The sequence below is a fragment of the Chamaea fasciata genome, unplaced genomic scaffold (genome assembly GCF_029207755.1).
Source record: "Chamaea fasciata isolate MVZ Bird 193981 ecotype frontalis unplaced genomic scaffold, bChaFas1.0.hap1 SCAF_8, whole genome shotgun sequence".
Lineage (NCBI taxonomy): Eukaryota > Metazoa > Chordata > Aves > Passeriformes > Sylviidae > Chamaea > Chamaea fasciata.
This window is the reverse complement of record NW_027094093.1, coordinates 4699005-4721488: the sequence shown is the minus strand read 5'-3', so window position 1 is coordinate 4721488 and position 22484 is coordinate 4699005. Positions and strand designations below refer to the sequence as shown.

The following is a 22484-nucleotide window of genomic DNA, read 5'->3' as shown; positions in this document are numbered from 1 at the left end:
TGCCGCTGGCCAAAGCCGGGCCAATTGCAATTGGTGGTGATGCCTCTGGGATAACAGATTTTTGAGAAGAAAGCAGAAAAAGTTACGGTGCAGCTGTAATTGCGGCCAGACAAGAGCAGAGTGAGAACACGTGAGGAGAACAACTCAGCAGACACCAAGGCCAGGGCAGATGGAGGGGAGGAGGTGCTCCAGGCACCAGGGCTGGGATTCTTTTGCAGCCCGTGGTGAAGCAGCTGTAGCCCAGCGGCCCATGGGGATCCACAGGGATGCGGAGATCCACCCACAGCCTGTGGAGGAGCCCCACACCAGAGCAGGGGGATGCCTGAGAGGAGGCTGTGACCCTGTGGGACAGCCATGGAGAGGGGAGCCCACACTGCAGCAGTTTTGGGAGAATTGTTGCCTGTGGGATGGACTCACATTGCAGCAGTTCTCACCGTTTTGCTGCTTGTGAGGCGGACTCATGGTGGAGAAGTTCACAGAGAACTGTCTCCTGAGGGAGGAACCCCACAGCGGAGCAGGGGAAGGACTCCTCTCCCTGAGAAACCACAGGTGATGAACTGACCATAACCCCAACTCCTGTCTCCCTGCATCACTGGGGTAAGAGGTAGAGCTGGAAGGAGGGAGGAGCGGGGGAAAGGTGTTTTTGAGGTTTTATTTTACTTCTCACTATCCTGCTCTGACTTTGTCAGTAATAAACTCAATTCAAATCTCTTAACTCAAGTGTGCTTTGCCTGTGAGGGTATTTGGTGAGCGATCTCTCCTGGTCCTTATCTCAACTGTGGAACTTCGTTCTATTTTGTCTCCCCCGTCCACCTGCAGAGAGGGTGGCTTTGGTGGGTGCCTGGAGTCCAGCCAGGGTCACCCCACGACAGTCACCAACACCAGAGCCTGAGCTCGAGGGGTCTCTGCCCAGGGGACACGCAAGTTTTAAGCCAGGGCACAGCAAAGCCACGGTACCAAGGCTGCCTAAATCCTCAGCAACTCGCATACAAACAAATGTATCTGGGAAATAAGCATTGAAAATGCATGTCTTCAAGATGCACCTGTTTTCTTGGACAGAAGTATTTCTGAACAGAAGGCTGGGCAATGGAAGATCAGGAAGGGCAGCAATATGAGGATTCACTGTAGTGTGCAATTGGCATTGGCCAGGCACAGGGGAAAACCGAGAGGAAAAATAACTGTGCTGCAGGAATTGCAATGCACCATGCTGCAGACTTGAGAGGGAAACTAGAACTGCAGGGTCACCTTTTCCTGGCATTGCCAGACTTGAATTCCAACCCAGAGCTCCTGAAGCAAGTGAAACGTCTGTGGACTCCCAGAGGTGCGCACACACACACACACACACACACACACGACAAGACTTACTTTAAACCTGGAAGCTTCTGGGCAAGGTTTTAAGCAAAACATTCCACTTAATAAAGCCAATAGCCAGGCACTTGGCACCTCTTTGAACCTGTCTCCTCATACCCCAGCCCAAGTGCCCCCAACCAGCATTCCTCCTGACAAGCTTATACGCTAATGGGTAAAATCAGACCACGTCCTATTGTGCCAAAAGGCAGTATGATTTCGATTCCCTCTCTTTAAACAATTAATAGCTCTCATACAGAAAGTACAGTACTTGAGGTAGGCAAATTACTTTTAATTCCCTACTTTTCTACCGTCAAGTATTTTCTTGTGGATAAGCGGACTCCCACGCCTATTCTATCCTGTAACCCTTCTTCCATTCATCATCATCAATCTGAAACGAGGCCCTTGAATATCCTATTACCCAACACAGCATCTTTGTTTATGCCTGGTTATGCTTAACCCCCAGCTATCTGCAGAACAGCCCTCAAGGAGAACATACCAGCACACGCCCGAGATCGGAACTGCAGGAGTGGAAAACAAAAAGAGAACTGACAGTGCCCTGTATCACGAGGCAAGAGGAAGAATCCAAAGTGCTACACGATTTCCCAGAGAAAAAACAGCAGAAATGTTGCCTCTGCCCACCGGCGTGGTGGCTCTAACAAAAATGACACTTGTGCTTGCCTGGGGACAAAGAGGTCTGCAAGCAAAACTTTGCTCTGACTCTCTTCTCACCCATGTGAGAAGAGTAACAAAGTTTGCACAAAAACTGGGACCACCAGGTAAGGAAAAGGTAATATTCAGAAGTGGCAGGCCAGAAAACATGCGTCTCCAGGAGCACTGTAAAAAATGCTTAGCTGTACACCCTGAACACTCAAATTTTTTACAAAGGGATATGTCAGAAACTGCCCCAGATTTTAATTTTTCTCCTCAAAGACTTGTAGTCTTTCCTACAGTGAGAAGTATAGTGGTTTTTATATCATGCATGCTAATAACACTGTTAAAAAATCCACCCAGCACACCTCACTGAATTAACTTTTACAGCTTTTTCTTGCATTTCAACATCATTTACCACAGCTATAGCGCTGCTGTGTTCACACAGGGTCGTGTGAAAAGAGCTGGCTGGAATAGAGTGGTTTTATTTTTCAGCCCCTCAGAGACAAAAAAAAAAAGAAAAAAAAATAGTTTTCAGTTTGCAAAGACACAAAATCCTTAGGTTTTGGGGGTTTTTTTTTGAAGGAGAGATTTGCTGAGAGGGGTGATCCTAGAGGGATGGGACACATAAGCTGCTATCCCATAGGATTCACATGTACATCCTTTACAAACATGTCAATATTCCCATTTTCAAGCGAACCACTGCTGTACATAGCTCCAGCACACGTGGCTGTGGTCACATATCCACGGCATCAATCACAGCATATGGTGTAAGCCTTCCCAGAGTTATACACCACATTTAGATGTAGTAGGAAGGACTGGCAGTTTGTTAGAAAATGCTCATTTTCACTCTGCTCACTGAAAGCAGCAGTGTCTTTCCTCAAAGGCATAGAGAAAAAATAATTGAAGTCAGAAGGACAAAGGTGACCTGGCTTTGGCCACAGCAAAGACCATCAAACCAGAGTTCCGGAGCAGAGGAAACAGAGTGATTCTCTTGCCTCCCTGATGGTTATCAGCCCTGTTTTTAGAGGCTGTGTATGCTAAGCATGCACTACCTACACGCACAGCATTTCCATCCTGCTTCTCTAATCGGTCTAATCATGCATTTCATTATTAAGGTAATTTCTAATGTCACACATTGCATTAGCCAAGTCCTCCAATTTATTTTCTTCCCCACTTTTCTCAGCTAATAAAGGAGAGCAAGGAAGAAGAGGAAAGAAATCGCTGTTAAAACTTAACCAAGCTCTGCCAGGCTTTTGAAGTTCACCCTTCCCAGAAGTAGGGCAACTTTACTGCGGCCGCAGACTGGACACAGCTCCTTTAGAGGTGGGTTTGTAGGGCATGGGGACACTGTTTTCCAGCTGAAGGGCTGCAGATGGGTGGCTGGGAAATGCCTCCACGCTCAGTAGCTCCCTGCAGCCCTGCCAGCCAGAGTCCCTGCCTTTCAGGGCCCATGGGAGATGGATGAGTGACTCAGCTGTCACTCAGCATCAAGGAAGGGGATCCTAAGCCACAGGGCTGATGATTTCCAGCTTGTAAACCCACTAGAAACACCTCCCTCGCCCTTCCTCTCCTCACCAGCTCCACAGCTTACTTGGTTTTAAATGGATTTGCCTATTTCTTTGCTGTCAGCTGCTACTAGTCTGCTCCTAGCAGGACCTTAAATGAGCAGAGGACATTGTCCTGTTGGCTCAGTTCAATTGATCATTTCAACTAATGTCTGCTTAATTTAGTTGGCAAAACGTCAGCAACTACGCTGCTAATCCAGACAAAACCGAACCCTAGGGCACAGTATCGAGGCAGGGTGTTGGGCTGTGATCAGATCTGCCCCTGAAGCTTTTCCACACCCTTCTAAGTGACTCAAGAAACACAGGGACATGCTGTAAAGGCAGGAGCAGGTATTGCCATGATTGTCTCTTGGCATGTGAGCATCACGTAAGCCCTGGCAGCGACCTGGAAACCTGAAAAGGGGCACAGAAGAGCTGGGTATTAGCTGACCTCGTGTTTTGTTTGTCCTCATTATGCAGTTCAGTTTGGAAACCGTTAAGATGCGTGTTGCAGGGAGATCAAAAAGATCCTATTTGTTGGGTGGAAGGGGTTAAACCGAAGTTGGAAAAGAAAACTTTTGAGCGGTTGTTCCATCAAGAAACTGAGAAAGATGATATTAAGGTGGTTTAGCCTCAGAGCTTTTCTCTAAACAGGGCCAGAAGAGGACAAGACTTGTGAGCTCCCAGCCCAAACGCCTGCAGCAGCCCAGCAGCTCTCTGCGTGGCTGGGGTAACCCTGATTTACCCTGAGCTTTTGGTGTGGTGTTGACAGCCAGGCACGAAAGAAAGCTGGAAAACAGCAACGTGCTCTCTTGTAATCTTGCTGTCTCGCTTGGGACACTTCCCTCTGAGTGATAAGACCAGATCAGTGGTGATGGCATTCAGAACTGAGAGCAAACACCCGCTATCTGCCTTTCAGTAGCCTCCTGGGGTTGGCTGCTCAGTTTCCTAATACCCTGAAGACCTCAGAGCCATTTAAACTGAAGACACTGCTGTGAGGAACTCGATGCTAAACACGTTTCTGCCATCAATAGGAGCCTGCCTGACACCTCAGAGCAGATAGTAAAAGGGTTTTTGTCCGCTCACACTGACCAAAGGACTTACTGAACAGCAACTTAGTTAATTTGATGAAAAAAACTCCCAGTTTTTCAACTAAAGATAGAACTTGGGAGATTTATTTAATAAGCAGCTGACTTGGAAAATACAGGTGTCTCCAGAGTGTCGTGGATGATCCTGCACTGCCACTCAGGCCACCTCCCTCCTCCGTGGCCTTTGGTGCAAAAATCTTCCCAAAATGCTAAATGTTGCCTAAAAACAGATAAATTTAGGAAGTCTGATTGACTGCTCTTTGCCACAGCATGATTGACAGCTTGCAGAAACTAGGGAGAGAATTAATGTGTTTAACAGTGCCACAATAATCACAATATATTTACATTTTTCTGACACATTAGTCAAACATTTATCACTTCTTAAAATGCAGCTATGATACTTTGTCTAAACTGTCATGAGTCACAATGTAATTACATGGTAATCATATGGCAATTAATTTATATGATATTCATTTGAAACAGAGAAGAATTAGGCTTGTGATAGCGTGCAAAATTAACAGGCACGCCAGACAAGGAATGAAAATCACACCACTGGAAAAGGAAAAAAAAAGGTAGGAAAAATAAATCTTAAAATCAGTGTTTAAACAAATTGCTCCAAGCCTTCGAGAAAAGCTCTGAGACTAAACCATCTTAATTTCATCTTTCTCAATTTCTTGATGAAACAACTCCTCAAAAGTTTTCTTCTTAAACTTCAGTTTAACCCCTTCCACCCAACAAAAAGGATCTTTTTGATCTCCCTACAACACGCATCTTAACAGTTTCCAAACTGAACTGCATAATGAAGACAAACAAAACATGAGGTCAACTGATGCAAAGCTCTTCTGTGCCCCTTTTCAGGATTTCAGGTCTCCAGGTCGCTGCCAGGATTTTTACATGATGCTCACAGGCCAGGAGACAATCGTGGCAATACCGAGCTCTCCTTCCTTCAGAGATCTCCAGCCCTGCAATCTCTTTTTCTAATCTATTAGATAACTGCACGTCAAAACTCAGACACTGAGCTCTGGACTACCAGCTGAACCCTCTGGTGATGGGAAACTATCCTAGAGGAACAAGGTCTGAGAGAGGCAAAGATGGCTCAGTCACAAGGATAATATTCCCGCTGCCCGAAACGTAGGAGCAGGATGACCGGGTGAAAAAGACACAAGCTAAAAAAACCAAGGGGTACCCTCCAAAGATGAAGTTCAGAACTTATGAAAGGCCTTGAATGGCAACATTTTAACAGCAGCAGAGAGTAAATAGTAAAAAAAGAAAAATATTTCACACTGAAGAAAATTAAGATGCTGTATGTGGTAAATTATTCCATTTACAGCTTCCTTTTAAAAAGTCATACTAATTAATGACTTCAGCTAATCTCATTCTTATTCACAAGACAGCCTGTATTTATTTTGCAAAGAAAATGTTTAAATGGAATGGCCTATTGAGAACTTCCTAACTCATCTTCAGCAGTTGTCTTGGGAAACAGCACTGTAGTCATATTTAATACATGCACTGTGTACAGCAACTTTGATGAAAAGGGGAATGAAATTATACAATTATTGCATTAATTATACATTATACACTTTTGTTCAGTGGCCCTTAGTGCTTTTCAGAATAGCTGGGTCACCTGGAGGAAAATCGCACTGCAAAGCGTTTTCATTAACACTCCAAGCAGCTGGAAGAACAAAACCAAACAGTTACTTGCAAATAAGCCCCATACGGAGTAAATGAGGTGGGGCGCAGAGGTCATGCAGTATCCTACTCCAAACAATCCCCCTGTCCTGCTGTGGTCTTGGAAAATTCTCAGCCATTCTGGCTCCTCACCTTGGGATGCTCTTGAAACATGTTTGGAACCACTGGGTTTTGTCCAACAGTTTAAGTCAACCAGACAGAGCTCTGCCATAATTCCCCCAAACCCCTTATCCTCACCTGCTCTCGTCCATCCACAGCTCCTGGCCCAGGAGCTCCCACGCATGGGAAATGGGAAGCACCATTTCGGTGCCCCCCCAGGCTAGGGAGCTCCCTGTGCCCCTGAGGTAACACCACCCTGCAGGAATATCTCCTCTCCCTGTCAGGCAGGTCAGGAAGCAGCGAATCCCAAACTACAGGACCCGTGTGCTGACAGAGAGTCTGTAGGCATGGCCACCGTGGCAAAAGTGGTGCCAGGAATAGCACTGTCCCCACTCCTCTGAGCCCCCAAGCCCGGTAGCCAGCCAGGCCACCCACTGCCGTGCTCGTCCTGGCAAAATCACCAAATGAGTCGGTCTGAATTGAAAAACCAAGCCTGTTTCTGAGGAAAGACCAGAGGAATGGTGGCTGGCATTGCTCTGGGAATGCTCCAACCACAACAAGAAGATGGTGGAGGTGACACCAGATGTGGGAGGGGACACTAACAAAGATGCAGGGAGCCCGTGCAAAAGGGTTAAGCTGGGGGGGGTCACAGCTGCCTGGAGCCTTTCGTATGTGTTGATTTATAACTTGTTGGTGTCTCAGTTGTGAAATGGGGCCCAAAATTACTCTGCCCATCCAACAGCACAGAACAGAGCCCACCTCGTTCAAGACAGAGATGACAAACGACACTTGACAGCATCCCATCACTTCTTACAGATCACAACTTCATTGCCAGCTGTCATACTGCAGAGCCACTCTCAGGCTCCTCCCCTGAAGTATGGGGAGGAAAGTAGTTATTTCAAGCTCCTGATCCCATGTACTGGTGGCCTTTTTATTTGTGTAGGGTAAATACACCGAGGCTTAGGCAAATAATGAAAAAATAATAATGACCTAATTAATTCTCTGATTGATTTGATAAATGCTCTCCAAACAGAGAGGAAAATGGAATCATAAATAATGTACACTTCCTTTGATGGAAACAGTTTTGAGCAAACTTGCACGTGGCTCAGTGTTTGCTGAGGCAGCTCCAGTCCATCCACAGGTACCATGCCTGCCAGGAGCTGCCCGCCTGACTTCTCATGTGCTGTTGCTCCATCTGATGGTTTAGGAGCAAGGTGGAGGGTGCCTAAAGCAGCTGAGGCAAAGAGCTGTCCTGGTCCAGAGACACAAGACAGCCACTCCTTTTACCCTCCCTGAGTGTGGCATGTGCACGTTAAGCTGCACCACGCCTGTGTCTACAGGTGGGCAGAGAAAGGCTTCAGGTGGCTCGACCTTTTCCCAAAACCCAAAGTCCCACCTGGCTCCAGCTCCAACACAGCGGGGAGCTGCTGAGCCTAGGCAGGAGCTGGTAGCCCTGCGCAGCACCTCTCACCCAGCAGTCTCCCCAAAACCCAAAGCCTTCTCCAGCCTCTGGGGCAGATCCATCCTTCTCTCCTTGGCACGTGCCGAGCTCACAGGAGAGGCTTCAGCTGAACTCTGTGTTTGTTTCTGAGTGCCCTCCCTGCCTGCAGAGCTAGCACAGACAGCTCTCACAGTGCATCTCTTTGAGGTGCACAGAGAGCAGGCCGGGCAAAGCGTCAGCAAATAAATTATTTATCATTTTATTGAGCGGGTGTAGCAGATCAATACGAAGAAACCCCCAAATGCACTGAAACGCTTAGCAAGGCAAAATCCTCGCGTCCACCAGGATCAGTCTTTGCAAGGACTGGATTCTTCTGGAGAAGGATTCCCAATGTATATATGTATGTTTGTTGTAGTCAAACCCTAACCCCACTGCCCAGGGCGTCACCAGTCCAGGGACCCCAAGACAAGCACTTCCGAGATTTACCAGAACTATCTTGTTCCTGCTTTATAGCCTCAAATCTGTTTTCACAGATGACTCTTGATGAAAAAATACCTCAGCAGACTATAAATTCTGCCATCTCTTCCATGCCTGCTCCAGGCTCCCGTTAAAAATGGCAAAGACAATAGCTGTACATATATAAATTATACTTTTATGGATAAAGCCAGTCAATGTGGGAGATCAGATCCAGCTCAATTACTGCTTCCATGACAGTAATGGGAAAAATACTCTACCATGATCTATTGTAAATCCAAGAGAAAAGGCTCCAGCAGGGACTGAGCAGTTCCTGGGCTAATTGTAACTAATTAAACAATGTAACAGCACCATTTACAATCATTTCAATGAAGTTCAATGATACACATATTTACAAATTTGATCACAACTTCTGCGATCCTCATTTTTGTTTCATTCATTACATTTCTCATGGAGGCAAGAACTCTTTTCACGACAATAAAATCCGACCTGCATTTTTACAAATAACTTGTTTCCATCAAATTTTAACCCAGCAAAGAGAAGGCAGATTTGATAAAATGCCATGGAAAAATCCATCCTTATTAGTTTGGAGAAAGTTTTCAAAGGATAAACGTACCAGCAGAGGGAAGGGGGGGAAATCAATTTTTGGTTGACCAAAGCATACTGCATATTAATCTTGAGTGTGGCAAATAGCTCTGCCTGGGAAGGGGAAGGAAAAACACACTTGAAAAATCAAGGTGCTTATTGCTTTGAAGTTCATTAGAACATATTATTTTAAACAAATTAAGAACCAGGAGATGAACAAAAAAAATTCAATTGTTGCAAAGAAACGCTTTGCAGGACTTTCAGTTTGATGAGTTAAACAAAAAGATTCCTCACTTGGGGCAACCCCAATTGATTTTTCTAATTCTCTCCCAGTTCAGCTGAAGAATCAAGTATTTCTACAGCTCTGGCTTTTACTGAAGTTTGCTTCTCTTGATAACAAATCCTCCTTCCCCATGTCCTCACCCAGGTGCTGCAATCCACTATGAGGTCTGTACTAAAACATCACCCGCTACCTTTTTTTTCCCCCAATTGCAAAATCTTTATCATCCACAGCAGGATAACACTCATGAAACATCCTTTCAGCGCCACCAAAACAGCACCCACACCTCAGGCTCCACTCCAGCTGACCAAGATGAAACCCCACCACTGAGATGCCAAGAAGCCACGGGCAGCAGCGCGCTTGTGCTCATCTCTCCAGCATTTTTTTGTTCTTCCCCAAAGGTTCTGGGCTGGGCATCACCTCATTCTGGCCTCAGTGATAACTTTCAGCAAACAGCTCTGACAGGGGGCAATCCCCAGAGGCTCTGCGTGCAGAAACAGCACATTTTTAAAGCTGAAATGGAATAATCCATTTAACTTGCACCAGGGGAATGGGATTCCCCATTCACTGCAATACCTGGCTGCTGTACAGCGCCTGTGTCTCAGCTGTCTGGCTGCAATTCGCCACTGCTCCGGCAGGGAAGTTTTAGAGACCTCCTGAGGAAGTTGAAAATAAAAAAATAACACGATGAAAACCCTGAATGAAAACACAGAGGATTTGATGTAGGAATCTTAGAGGTGTGAAGGCTCTGGCTTCTTTTTTCCCTTGCCAAGGTCAGGATTAATACATGGGAAATGTAGGTTTTGAGTTCGGACTTGGATATCTTTTATTTCTTACCTATTTACAGACTCGCGAGCTGTAAGCTCCAACTAGCGAGTTAGAGAAATGGGATAAAATTGAGTACTTCTAACCCTTTCCAAGGTTATTTAAGTGCTAATTACCCAATAATGAGGTGACATCTATATTATTTATACTTTTGACCCAATAATGACCACCCAAGGCCACAGTGCAGACTTTTTTCACCCAATTGCAGAAAACCACTCAAATCCATAAAGAAGAAGGTCTTCGACAACACCCAAAATCCTCCATCTTGACTCACAGGCATTACTATATACTAAAACCCCAAAATCTAAGTTTCTAGAATTCCAACACAGGGGTAAAGATGATTATGCACCACCTTACATTTCTAAGATGAAATTCCATGGATCCAGCAAACGCTCTTTGACAGAGGGCAAACAGGTTTCACACTGACAGCCCCAAGATAAAGGGTTGTGGTTTGCCCCTCCTTGTGCCCTACCCGTCCTCCTGCTCCTCCTACCAGCCTTGTTCCACAGCCTGCCTGGTTTATTGCCTCTCTTGGAAGAAGGGGAACCTCTGGGGAAGCATATCAGGAACAAATCACAATCAGTCTTCATAAAAAATAACAAAAATAAAGGAAAAAATGGTGGCTGCCCACAACAGCTACGGTTACCTCCGCCGGCCGCTCCTCCACGCGCTCTCCTGATCGTGCAGAGCAAGCCAGAAAAATGAGGAGACACGGAAGAGGAGGAAGGAGAACCTCAGAAACAATAATAGGCTACGAATCGGAAATTTGAACAACAGCCTTTTGGTTTTTTTTTTCCTCCTGGTAATATTGTTCCAAGCAGCATGGGCTTGTAAAAGTCTAATCACTTCCCATCTGGCTCATCAATCACACGAGGGAGCCGGTCCCTCGCACAACACAGCGAGCCTCAAATTGGCTCCCACCAATAATAAAAGATAGTGGAGAAGGACAATCCCTTCAGAGGATTGTTTAATAAATCACGTTCAGACAGGGAACACAAGAGAAATGGGAAAGTCTTAGAAGACCAGGGCCATTCAGTCCCACGCGGCTTACATTATTGATACCCGCTTGCTACGACCAATACTCCTTGGTGAATTTCCATATTTTGATTCTTGTTATTCAACATCATCCAAAATTAAACATGAAACTTTAAATATTTAAAACCAGGCCAAGGTAGTAATTGGAGCTGATGGAAATTGCACGCTGGCACTATTCCTGCTGCGCGTGCTTGCCTGGCTGCAAAAATGCCAGAGACACACTGTTGCTTCTCCTCTATTTTCAGCAGTTGCTGACATTTTACTGTAATTTATTCTCATTTTATCCTCTCCTTCTTAAAAATAACAACAACGGTACCGTCCTAATAATAAACCAACAGCTCTGACATCCAAAAGACCTTTTGGCAGAGGACTGTTTCTGCCAGCAAAGGGTGCCCAAGCTCGGCACACACAGACGTCTTGTGGAGCACATCCCTTCTTTTAGTCATCCATTTTCCTTTCAGTAGCCTTTCCTTTCCAAGGCAGGGGCACAACTGTCAGCCACCAGCGAGATCCCATTCCAGCCTGAATGTGGTGCGTTTTTTGATGGCCTCCTCCTCCACTTTTATCTGTCAGAAGCACTAAAGACTCCCACAAGCCATAAAGCGTTTCTGACATTCATGGCTTTTAGATCCTGGGTTTCAAAGAACTGCTGAAGGTTATGTTGATTAAGCCCAAAGACATATTTCTAGAAAGCTGTAGCTTAAATAAAAAAAGGTGTTTTGCTGTCACAGCCATCAGCCAAAACTGTTGCTGACCCAGAGCATATGGGAGACGAAAGCCATCGGAGAAACGTGTGATGTTCCAGGCTGCTAGGATTTGTTCTCTCCGGCAGAGATCAGAGGCAGTGGGGAAGCAGAGGAGGCATTTAGCTCAATTAAAAAATAAACAAATAAAAACCAAAGCCTTGTGCTGAGTCAGATGATGGCCGATTACCTGCCAGTTAAGTGAGGGGTAAGAAAAATCATCGTCTCTTAAAAGTGCTATCAGACAAGAGTCCTTTTTGTTTCGTGAGAGCCCCAGAGGGGCACTCTGAGCTGCCTCTGGAGGATGGAGCTGGAGATGTTTACTTAAGGAAACAGGAGAAACCTTTACTGGGAGGTAAAGCCAAGACGAAGGCTGACTCCTTTTGCTACAGAGAAGTCCCTGCTAACCACACACAATGGGATTCATGCTTCTGGCAAATTACCATCCAGTGGATGCTGTCTGCAGCAGATCTGATAAACATTTGCATCCACTATGAATTCATGCCATGATGGAGCATTAAAATTTCATGGGAGAAAAAGAAAAATTGAAAGTTGCCTAAGGAGCTGTTGGCTTTAGGCTTCTCAGAGTTGCAGGGATAGTTCAGACAGCAGACATTGTAAAACTAGCAGTTGCTTCACCTAGACAAATTTCAGCCCTTATTGGACGTAGAAAGGATATGCAATTTCCTTCCAGAAGGAACAACCCAACGCTTTGGGGACAGCAGGGGCTTTAAGCAACAACTGAAACTTTAAAAGAAAAACCATGACAAGGCCTCACAATCTGAAGGCACATTTGGAGAAAAGCGACCTTTTACGGGAGGAGCCGAGGTGCAGAAACCCAACCAAAATGATTTCTTTTTAAACTGAAATCTCAGGGAGTAGGTGAACTCTATTCAAAGCCATTTAAATAAATAGGATTTTTATAACTCCTGGCTGCAGGCTTGGCTGGCTCCAACGGGTTTGTGCACGTGTGTGCAGATTACCTTAGTCAAAATTCTTCCCTTTCAGGGCTGATATTTTCAAATTCATCTTGTTAGACCGAGCCGATGACACCAGCCCTGGGACTACTGAGTGCTGTGAGGTCTCTTGGGAGCCAGCTGCTCCATTCCTCCCAACACGGGGGTGTATCTAACCCTGCTTACAGTGCTCCCCTCTCCCACTGCTCTGCCTGCAGAGAGGCAGAAAGCTTCCAAAAGCTTCCAAAACGCTACCTGAAAAATCCTCTCTTTCAGAGAACAGAGATAGGGTGGGTAGTTCACTCCCCCACAGCAGCACAGAAGCACACTGGGGAACTTCCCAGTGAGAACCACCATGTGACACCTGCATCCCTGCGACCCTCCAGGGGAAAAGCACGCTGATTAATTACCTCTTCTATTAAATAAATACTACACCTTTTGGGCGAACACCAGGCTCACAAAGCCAATGCAAAAGCAGCATGTTAACGTTTCACCAACATTTGCTGGGTGAATACTTGCAGCTAGCTCTGTGTAGCCACCAGAACGAGCTGAACTGATGCCCAAGCAGGGGATGGCAGGGCTGCTGTGAAAGATGCCAACACATCCATGCTGGTATAGATTTACATCTGCTGGACCTACTCTGCCCAAGGAAATGTTGGCTTGCCTACTAGGAATACCTCTGGCAATGCCATTATTTCATGATTTTGGGACTTTGCTGTTTCTTAGCATAGTCCAGGCAATGTGCCGGCCAAGCACGCTCCACAGTGATTCACAAGGTGAGGGGAGAGTCTTCACTGCAAATGAAGCAGAAGTTCTCGGTTTCACTGAGAAACTTTTGCTTAAAAGGCCAATTGTGACAGTTTTGGCTTCTGTTCTTCTCTGCCAAGGACAGGATGAATAACACGGGAAATGAAGATGTCGAGTTCGGACTCGGAATGTTTATTATATCTTATCTATTTACAGTATTTACAGGCTCACAAGCCGTGAGCTTAACTAGCAAGCTGGGGAAACTAGGTGGAGAGCTTCTAACTCTTCCCAAAGTCTTAAGTGATAATTACCCGGTACCAAGGTGACACCTATATTATTTATGTTTTGACCCAATAATGACTACCCAAGGCATACCTATTCCACCCAATTACAGAAAAGCACCTAAACCCATGAAGAAGGAAGAAGAAGCTGGAGAAGGAAGACTTAGACAACACCCAAAATCCTCCATCTTGGCTCCATATGTATTGCTATACACTAAAATCCCAAATTCTAAGTTTCCAGGACTCCAACATCCAATAACATCAAGCAAAAATCTACATGAAAACGCTTGCTTGGCAAGGACTGATATCCTCACATGCAATATGCAGTGCTTCCCAAGAGGCTCTGAGCAGACGTATTTGACTATACATTTGATCACTTTGAGTGATTAGGGTGTCTCCCAACCAGGGACACTTACAGGAAGTGCAAGAAATAAATGCCCTTTTAAGCACAGTTTATTCTTATATATGCATTGTTCTGCTAAAATAACTCCTAATGAAATGAGCGTGACTGGCTGCAGGAATGAATGAATGCTCACTCCCTGGTGATGGGTATTTATGTGCAGGGACAGAGGGTCTGTAATACAAGCTCTATCCTTAATGCCTGAACCCGTTTTATCTTCATTTCACATGATACAAGTGAACTGAGTGTTGTTTTGGGACATAATTGATCTGTAGCTGAAACAAATCAGCTCTGCAGCTCCGTGAGGAGATGAAATAGTGGATAATCTGTAGTCTAAAACCAGCTGTTCTGCTGAGATCAAATTATTGCCCCGGCACTGGAATGATGAGCTGACAAGGGAGCGTGTTCCGGCACCTGCCGTCATTACCGGGCACCGCTGCCGTGACCTCCGGCCACGCTGCTGCTAGGCACCAGAGATAATTGACAGCACAGGGGGGTCAGCTCCCACTTCCTAAACTGATGGACCTCACCTGACCCCAATTCCAAATGTCAGCATTTTCAAGGGAAAAAAAAAAAAACAAAAAAACAGGCAGAGGAGGAGGGCCAGGAGGATGCCCAGCTCCAGTTGGAGAGCTGGGACTGCAACCGGCAGCAACAAAACGTTGTAGGTCAAAGCTGAGCAGCTGTCTCCACTCTCTGTGGTGGTTATAACACAGCATAGAGACCTCAAACATAATACATAAATACTGAAAAGTATTTCATACTTTTAAGCATTAAATACTGCAATACATAAACACTGCAAAGATTTTCACCCAGTTTCTCTCTGCTTACACACGTATCGCTGACACTTACTTGGAGCTGAGCTTCATGGCATCCCCTCCTGCAGTGCCCCTGCACAGGGATCCAGGCATTTAATACTGTTTCTAACACATTTCCCTGTATTAGGCAAGGTATCATGTGCTCACGAGAATGTCACACGAATGGGACAGAAATGCAGGGAGGTCACACGTTTGCAGTTGCCTTTTCTTTTTCCCTCATCATCTTCTGTGCTTCCCTGATATTCAGAATGGATTTTATTTTCTTAGGCATTCACTCTGCATCACAGTTTTAAGGGTGAACTGTCATTGATATTCCTGGGGTATGTATTTACACCAGGGGGTTGTTCTTGGTTTGCAGAATTTAAGCCAACCCTGTTGCACATCTCCAGCTCCCCTGTCTGGAGACAGCAATATACAGACACAGCCACCATCACCACTGTTACCCTGAATCAGACACTAATTTCTAATACTGTACAGCTTTTTTGCTGGCACTTCAGGATCTGAGTCAATCCCAAAACATGAGAATCAGACATAGTGGACATCCCAAAACACAAGAAATCAGAATAAATGGTGACATCGGGGTCTGGCCACCACTCAAGTTCTTGGACCACTCGGCTACAAATCTCTCTTTTACCATAATCAAACTGAAGAGCATTTACTTTGAGGGCTTCAGCTCCGTGTTGTGCTCATTAAGGTTGTTTTCTTAAAGCAGGAGCATAAACTCTCTCACAAAATGTATTTTTGCTCTAACCACTCTCCAGTGAGCAACATCAAGCTATCAGTTATTATTTTTCCTGCACAAAACAAGTGCGGGTTTGTCAAAATCAGCGTGATATTTCTGCCTTGCCTTTTGACATTTTCAGGTTTATTATGTTCAGACGGTACCTCAAAGCACTTCACTCTTTCTCCCTGGAAGGACTAATGACCACCAAAGGGGGAAAAGAAACACTGCATGCCATTCAGTACAGCAGGCAGACTCTATTACCCTTTGAGTTAAGTCCGAACACTGAGCGCCAGTGGATGAGACCGGCTGTGCTTGCCCTGTGGAAGTACTGCCTTGAACTAGGACTGGACCCTCGACTTCTTAACCAAACCTTCCCCATTCCACCTTCCCGAGAAGTCAGTGGTGCCTGGTTTCATACCCTGCAGGGCTCAGCACTCAGAACCAGTTCACGTGTGGTTAACAGAGATATTCCTGCGGGCTGCTTGCTGGGTTGGACAAATCCATCCTCAAACCCCCCCGAAGACACATCTTCTACCACACCCTGGCCAGCTCCAGCCTCCCCTCAGACCAGCCCCAAACAATGAAGCAGCCTTCACTAGCACACATCCATGAAAACGCTCCCCTGACATGCTATTTTTGAGGAGGATGCTCAGGAAGGATGCCAACTTCTCCCTCTGCCCCAGCCTTCCTGGGCACCCAGGCAGGATCTGCACGACTGTGGGGTTTAATTTGTAATTAGTGGCCAGGTTTGGTGACACAACTCTGGGTGAGGCCAGCGTGTTATGAGCCCCATGAAGGTGTATCAAGCTCTGAGGGCTGACCAGCAACCTCCCAGAAATGGCTTAATAATAATTAACATAATTAACAAAACGGCTGATCTGGTGTGTTTTAAAAAAGCAAAAAGTTTTAATAAAAGAGAAAATAACAAACTCTACGGAACAAAAGAACAAAAGCCGTGCACAGTGCAGGGAAGGCCTCTGAACTGGCTAAGACACCCCAAAAAGCACAGAGAGGGTCTGTGCTCTTTCTGAAATGTCCAACAACCAAGGAGGGGTTTTTGGCAAGCCGCCCAATAGAAACAGCTCCAGGTCCTGAGCTACATTTCAAAGATCCAACAGGTGCTTTTGTGATGACACTGAGCCAATTACAATGAGAGAAGCACAGAAGTTTCTGGTTCATCTTTCTCAAATGTCCAGGGGTGAAAACTCAAACTCTTTTCCTAATATGGAAACATCAGCTAGGGTGTGAGGGTGCACTGCCACAGTTTGGGGTGGGAGCATTGTTGCTGAATTCTGCAATCTGCACAATTGTGCTGACATTTCTGAACCATAAAAGCCCCGCGGCTGGCATCTACAGAGGAAACCTTTAAAATTGATCCGGTTTAGCACAAAAACAGTTGGCTAAGCCTCAATCCGTCCCTCTGCTCCTCCACCCCTTGACACAGCTTGCAGCAAAAGACTTTGCTTTTCTTTTCATATGGATTTTAACAGTAATTCAAGCCCATTGATCCAGGACTCTGAGTCGGTGTATTACAATGCAAGATTATTCAGCTCTCTCACAGTTGGTTTGTCTAATTTCATTTTATTCCATAACAAAATGGGATTGGAGGGAGGGAGAGACAGAGGAAAAACTGGCAACGTAGCGCCTAAATGCCCCGGAAAACAGAAGAATGTTACTCAAAGGAAAGCAGAACACACTTCCACTTGGCTCAGGCTGCCATACCTCAACTACATATGTAGCTGCATCCCTCTGCGTACATCATCTGTGCTCCCAACTTCCATCTCTGTTCCACTGAAGGATTTGAGAGGGCGGGTGGACAAAGAGGAGAATAAATAAGCCTTAATGACATCTGAGCAAAGCTTGTCAGCGAACAGAGTGAGATGGTAGAGTTTATACCATCTTCTAGCCGGGCTTAAGACTTCAAATCTCATTACACTCACCATTTACACCACATAACCTTTCTTTCTATGCTTGAAAGAAAACTGCTCATTTGCTTTACAACCTAACAAATCCATCTATAATTTAAAAGCGTTTGTAACCACAGTTGTTTTGCTGGTTTTTTTTTTCCCCCCATTGGCTGGTTTAACTTTACTCTGCTGTTTGTTTTTCTTAAGCTTCAGTAACGCCAGCATTTCCAATCCCGTTTGTAGGGGAGAGGTTTACATTTAAAAAGTAAGATCATTAACAACATAAGGTGATTGAAAGAGGGACTATAATTGGTTTCACTGGCCAAGAGGGAAGATCAGCTTCGAAGAGAGACAACACCTAATTAAGATGGTTTGCACTGTTTTATTTTTAATAATGTCCTCCTCTCCACTAGCAACGTTTTTATAGCACTCATCCCAGCAGCTTCTGTGGTCTGGCTTAGCCACGTGTAATTTGCAGACAGCCAGGCATCAGAGCCCTTCATGGATGGACAGAAGGAAGACTCTGATCAGGCACTAAACAATGGGAAAAGAATTAAATCCATCGTCTGTATTTAAAATAAAAAAAAAAAAAAATTAACAAGCCTAGACAGAGCCACAAATCCAAACAGGTTTTTTTTGTTCATGTTAAATATTTAACTCCTGGTCTGTATTTTCATCCTCCACACGTGACTCCAGCAGAACTGCTGCCAGCCTGCATGGACCTCTGCAAAACTGGGAAACACTCCACCTGGAGCAGTGATCCTTAGGTCCTGGGCATATTTTTGGTCCTGGAGCCTCTTGCACCTCACAATTTCCCAGCAAGGTGGTGGGATTACTGTGGAGTGGCACACTGTCACGAGCAGGAGCGCTCCCATGCCGGGCATCCCACACCCACCCGGGCCCCCCTGCCGGACCCAAAAGCTGCCAGAGGGGCCTGTGAGAAGGACAGACTTCCACCTGAGAGCCCAGGGAGGACTGGTGCAGCCCCAGGCATGGGGGAGCTACCCTCCATCGCCTCCCCAGTGCTCTGCTCTGCCTAACCAAGGGCAGCTTCACCGCAATCACAAAAACGGCATAGAGAGTGAAAAGGATATTGCTGATCTTGAGCATGTGTGGGGGTCTGGGCTGCTCTGAATAATTTAAGCCAGGCTTCTTTGATCTCTCTCCTGATCTAGAGGGGCTACCACTGCCTTGCACATGAATCAGACAGGCTTCCCAGGCAGCTGGGGATGGGGTGCCTGCTATACAATAGCAGCTGAATAGGAAATGCTGAAAGACAATTTAAAGAGACTCCTTAATCAACCTGGACTTCAAATCCTGACCTCTCCTCTCTACACATGATAAAGCTGAAGGATGCTCCCCGTTATCAAAGGAGACACAGGGAAAGAAAGGTTGTGGGAGAGATGGGAAAGCTCTTGGTCAATGCCAACCCAGAGATGGGGCAAAACAATCCTCATGGTGGGATCCATCCCCAAGCCCCCCGGGAGCCCTGGCAAGGGAGCCTCTGAACTCCCCCTTCATGGGGGATGCACAGTGAACGGCGGACTGATACCACCTACTCACCACTCCGTGAGAATGATGGCAGGAGTTTTATACAGCAGATCAACCACGGGGACATGGACATGAGGATGTGGCTGCTACTGCCCCAGTGGCTCAGCTGGGATGTGAGGAGCAGCCCAGTGACCTCCCCATTAGAGTCAGGCTCCCCTGGAAATCCGCAGCCATCCTCCATAACAACCTCCCCCCCAAAAAAATGCTTCCCGGGGAGCCTCAGAGCACTCAGCAGGCACAGACACAAATCTCCACGCCACAGTCCATGCACGTTTTGCTGCACCCAAACAGGTGCATTTGCATTTCCACAGCACTCAGCTCTGCATTCCCACAGCACCAACTCTCCTCCTGAACACAACCGGTCATTTCAAATGTACCTTTCGTACCAAGCCACCAAAAAATAACTCCGAAATGATACAGGCTGATGAGCATATGTTTGGTTACAGCTTGGCAAACTCAGCTTGAGGGTTAATTGTACATTGACTCAGCCTTTTAGGGAGAAGGGGATGTGTGGGCATGGTCCCTGGACTACCAAGTTGCATCCAGCAGCAGCAGCCTGAGGCTTAGACTAGAGGCTTTGGCACAAAAAGAGCAGCACCTTGTCCTGCGTGTGTACAAAAACTTGGTTGAAACCATGATGGGTAGTGCTAAAAAGGGGATTTTGAGCATCCAAGGGAGGCACAGGGGCTGCCAAGGCCAGCCTGCAGAGCTGCAGGGTCATACCTGAACTACAGACACCTGTAATGGAACTGGGACAGCACAGGGAAGCAGGTGATCTGTCAGTATAACACAAGGGGGATAAGCATCAGAGGCACAAAAAATACTGTAACACCTCTGAGGACATTTAGGGGAGAAAGTGCTGGATGCCGCTTCCCTGCCAGCTGGGGGGCTCTGGGAGTGGTGGGGTCAGGATGGAGCTGGTCGACTCTACGTTAGGGACTCTGTGGAGTGTGGTATCTGTCAATATAAAGGGATGAGGGCCATGGGAACACCAGTCCCCACAACAGTGCCTGGTATTCAGCTACTCACTGTGCCCGCAGCACCTCAGTACCCACTTCCAAGCACAGGACAGGCCTGGAAGACCATGCAAGTCTGTGGCATTCCTCTCCTTGCTTCCTAGCCATTTTGGGAAGAGCTTAAACCGCAGTGATTATTTTAAGCTGCTGTTTCTACACAAGCAATGGGAAATGGCAGAAGAAGCCGTCCTCCTGGAGCAGAGCTGTATCACATATGCCTTCTGCAATTAGCCTTTGCTCCCACTCCACCCTCCGAGTCTGGGATGCAGCTCACTTTAAAGTCAGCTCAGGTTCACCCAGCACAGCTGGCAGCTGATCGCAGCCGGCGTGAAACATTTTGTCCACGCCAGAAGCATGGTCTGGCATGCAACTGGTCTCCTGTAACCCACCCAGCACAGCAGTTGTGTTCAGCAGCAAGCTGGAGGTGCCCACTTTCCACCTGGATTTGTGCGGCATGCACAGCTCTGACCATCACACCTCTGGCTGTTCCTGTTTTGTTTTCTAACAGATAAGGTCCTGGAAGGGCAATTAGGAACACAGAAATACATGCACTCAATTTCCATGTCTGTAATTACCTGGAGGCCACTTCGTCTCTTGCCAGCCAAAGACAAAACACATGCTGGCAAGTGATGCAACTCACCGCATGACAAATGCTACAGGGCAGCCTTGCCCAGCAAACCCCTCCTGGAAATCCCCATTCTGGGGTAGGGCCATGGTTTCCTGGCACTTCTGGGGAAAATCCCTCTCCGCAGAGACACAGCAACCCCCACAGCCTGTCTTTTTGGGAACTCCTGACAGGCACAGGACTCCACAGCCCCACCCGTTGAGCAGGGACCTTACTGAAGCCTGTCAGCTGGGCAGTCAGACACCATTTTGCTGCAGAAGGGATGCAGAGCTGCCCTGCCAGGCCTTTAGGAGCCACACACAACATCACGCTGCTCTGCCAAGCAATGCCCTCCCATCTCTGCACACCCCTGCCCGACACGTCTCTTCATATGTAGACTCTCTCTGTGGCAACATCTCCTCTCAGCTCTGCCACCAGAGCTGTCCAAAGGGTCTCCTTAGCCCTGCTTTGCTGTGAAAGACCAAAAAGCTTTAAAACCACCCCACTTCTGCTTTGCTAACAAGCAGCAGCTCCGAATGCCATGGGACCAGGCAGCATACTTTGCAATACAACTCCTCCCCTGGCTCTCTGGCAGTCCTCGCCCTGAAGAAAGGTCTGTTTCACCAAAACTTCCTCCAAAGACTAAACACAACCAACGACTAAGAATATAAATAGCTGAAATCCCACCTGCTACAGAGTCTAAAGGTGACTGTAAGGAATGGGCTAAGGTGGGGTGTTGCAGCAGCCCTCTTGTTAGAGGGCAGAAATGAGCCCAGACACAGACTCCTTGCTCATCACAGCATGAAAAGGGCCCTGGTTTGTTCCTCTTTACCCCTCAGCCATCCTGACTCCAACCATTCCCTGACTCTGCCTGCACCAAGCTCCTGCTGGAGGTTTCCCCTGCAGCCTCTGACTGCTGCTGATTTCCTGCTCAGCTCTGACTGCTGCTGATTTCCTGCTCAGCTCTGACTGCAGGGATCAGTTTGCAGCCTCTGACTGCAGGTTCCAACAACAGGCTCTGACTGCACACCCAGACTGACCTCACTGCAGGGATTCTCTCTGCCCAGGATCTGGCTTCTTCATGGTTTCCTCCTCCTTCATGATTCCCCCCTCACCAGCTAACCCACTCCCTTTTATCACACTTATCTTTATTGGCTACAGGGAAGAGGCTGTATTGGCAATTAACACAGCTGTTACCTGTCAGGGGTGAGGTCACCTGTATTCCCTTCTCCTACAGTGGGGCTGACAGAGGGGAGATGGGACCCTACATCTCTGCAATAAATGTAACTTTGACCATGAAACAGCCACCCTGTTAAATGTCAGACTAGTGCCCTGCAAGTGTGGCTGGAGGTGCTACACAAGCAATGCTGAGGTAAATGATGGAACACCCACCCATAAAGCAGTGGCAGATAATTTTTGAAGACTGTTGATTGCAGTTAAAAATGAGTTTCATAATCACTTGGGAGAATTATGGCAGGGAATATGACAGAACTTTGATCGTGTCTTTAAAAATAAATAATCTGAATTGATTAAATAAAATCCAGGCACGAGAAGACAATTTACTGACTGTGAATTGCTAAAAGCCAGGGGATTAGTCAAAGTTAACTCGCGTTTACCAAATGTGTTTAACAGAAGTACTTGCAGAAGATTGTTATGTGATACACTAATTGTGTGTT

The 22484-nt window shown here is 46.5% G+C and overlaps 1 protein-coding gene and 1 long non-coding RNA gene across 5 annotated transcripts in view; both read right to left on the bottom strand.

The window, feature by feature from the left end:
• The window catches only part of ERBB4 (erb-b2 receptor tyrosine kinase 4), a 552534-nt gene that overhangs the window by 325403 nt on the left and 204647 nt on the right, over positions 1-22484 (bottom strand). The window lies entirely within an intron of this gene.
• Positions 8141-21944, bottom strand: LOC136293106 (uncharacterized). The gene is made up of 3 exons (XR_010722088.1): positions 21849-21944; positions 9778-9857; positions 8141-9685 (listed from the first exon to the last, which is right to left on the bottom strand). It is a non-coding gene; the product is annotated as an uncharacterized lncRNA (long non-coding RNA).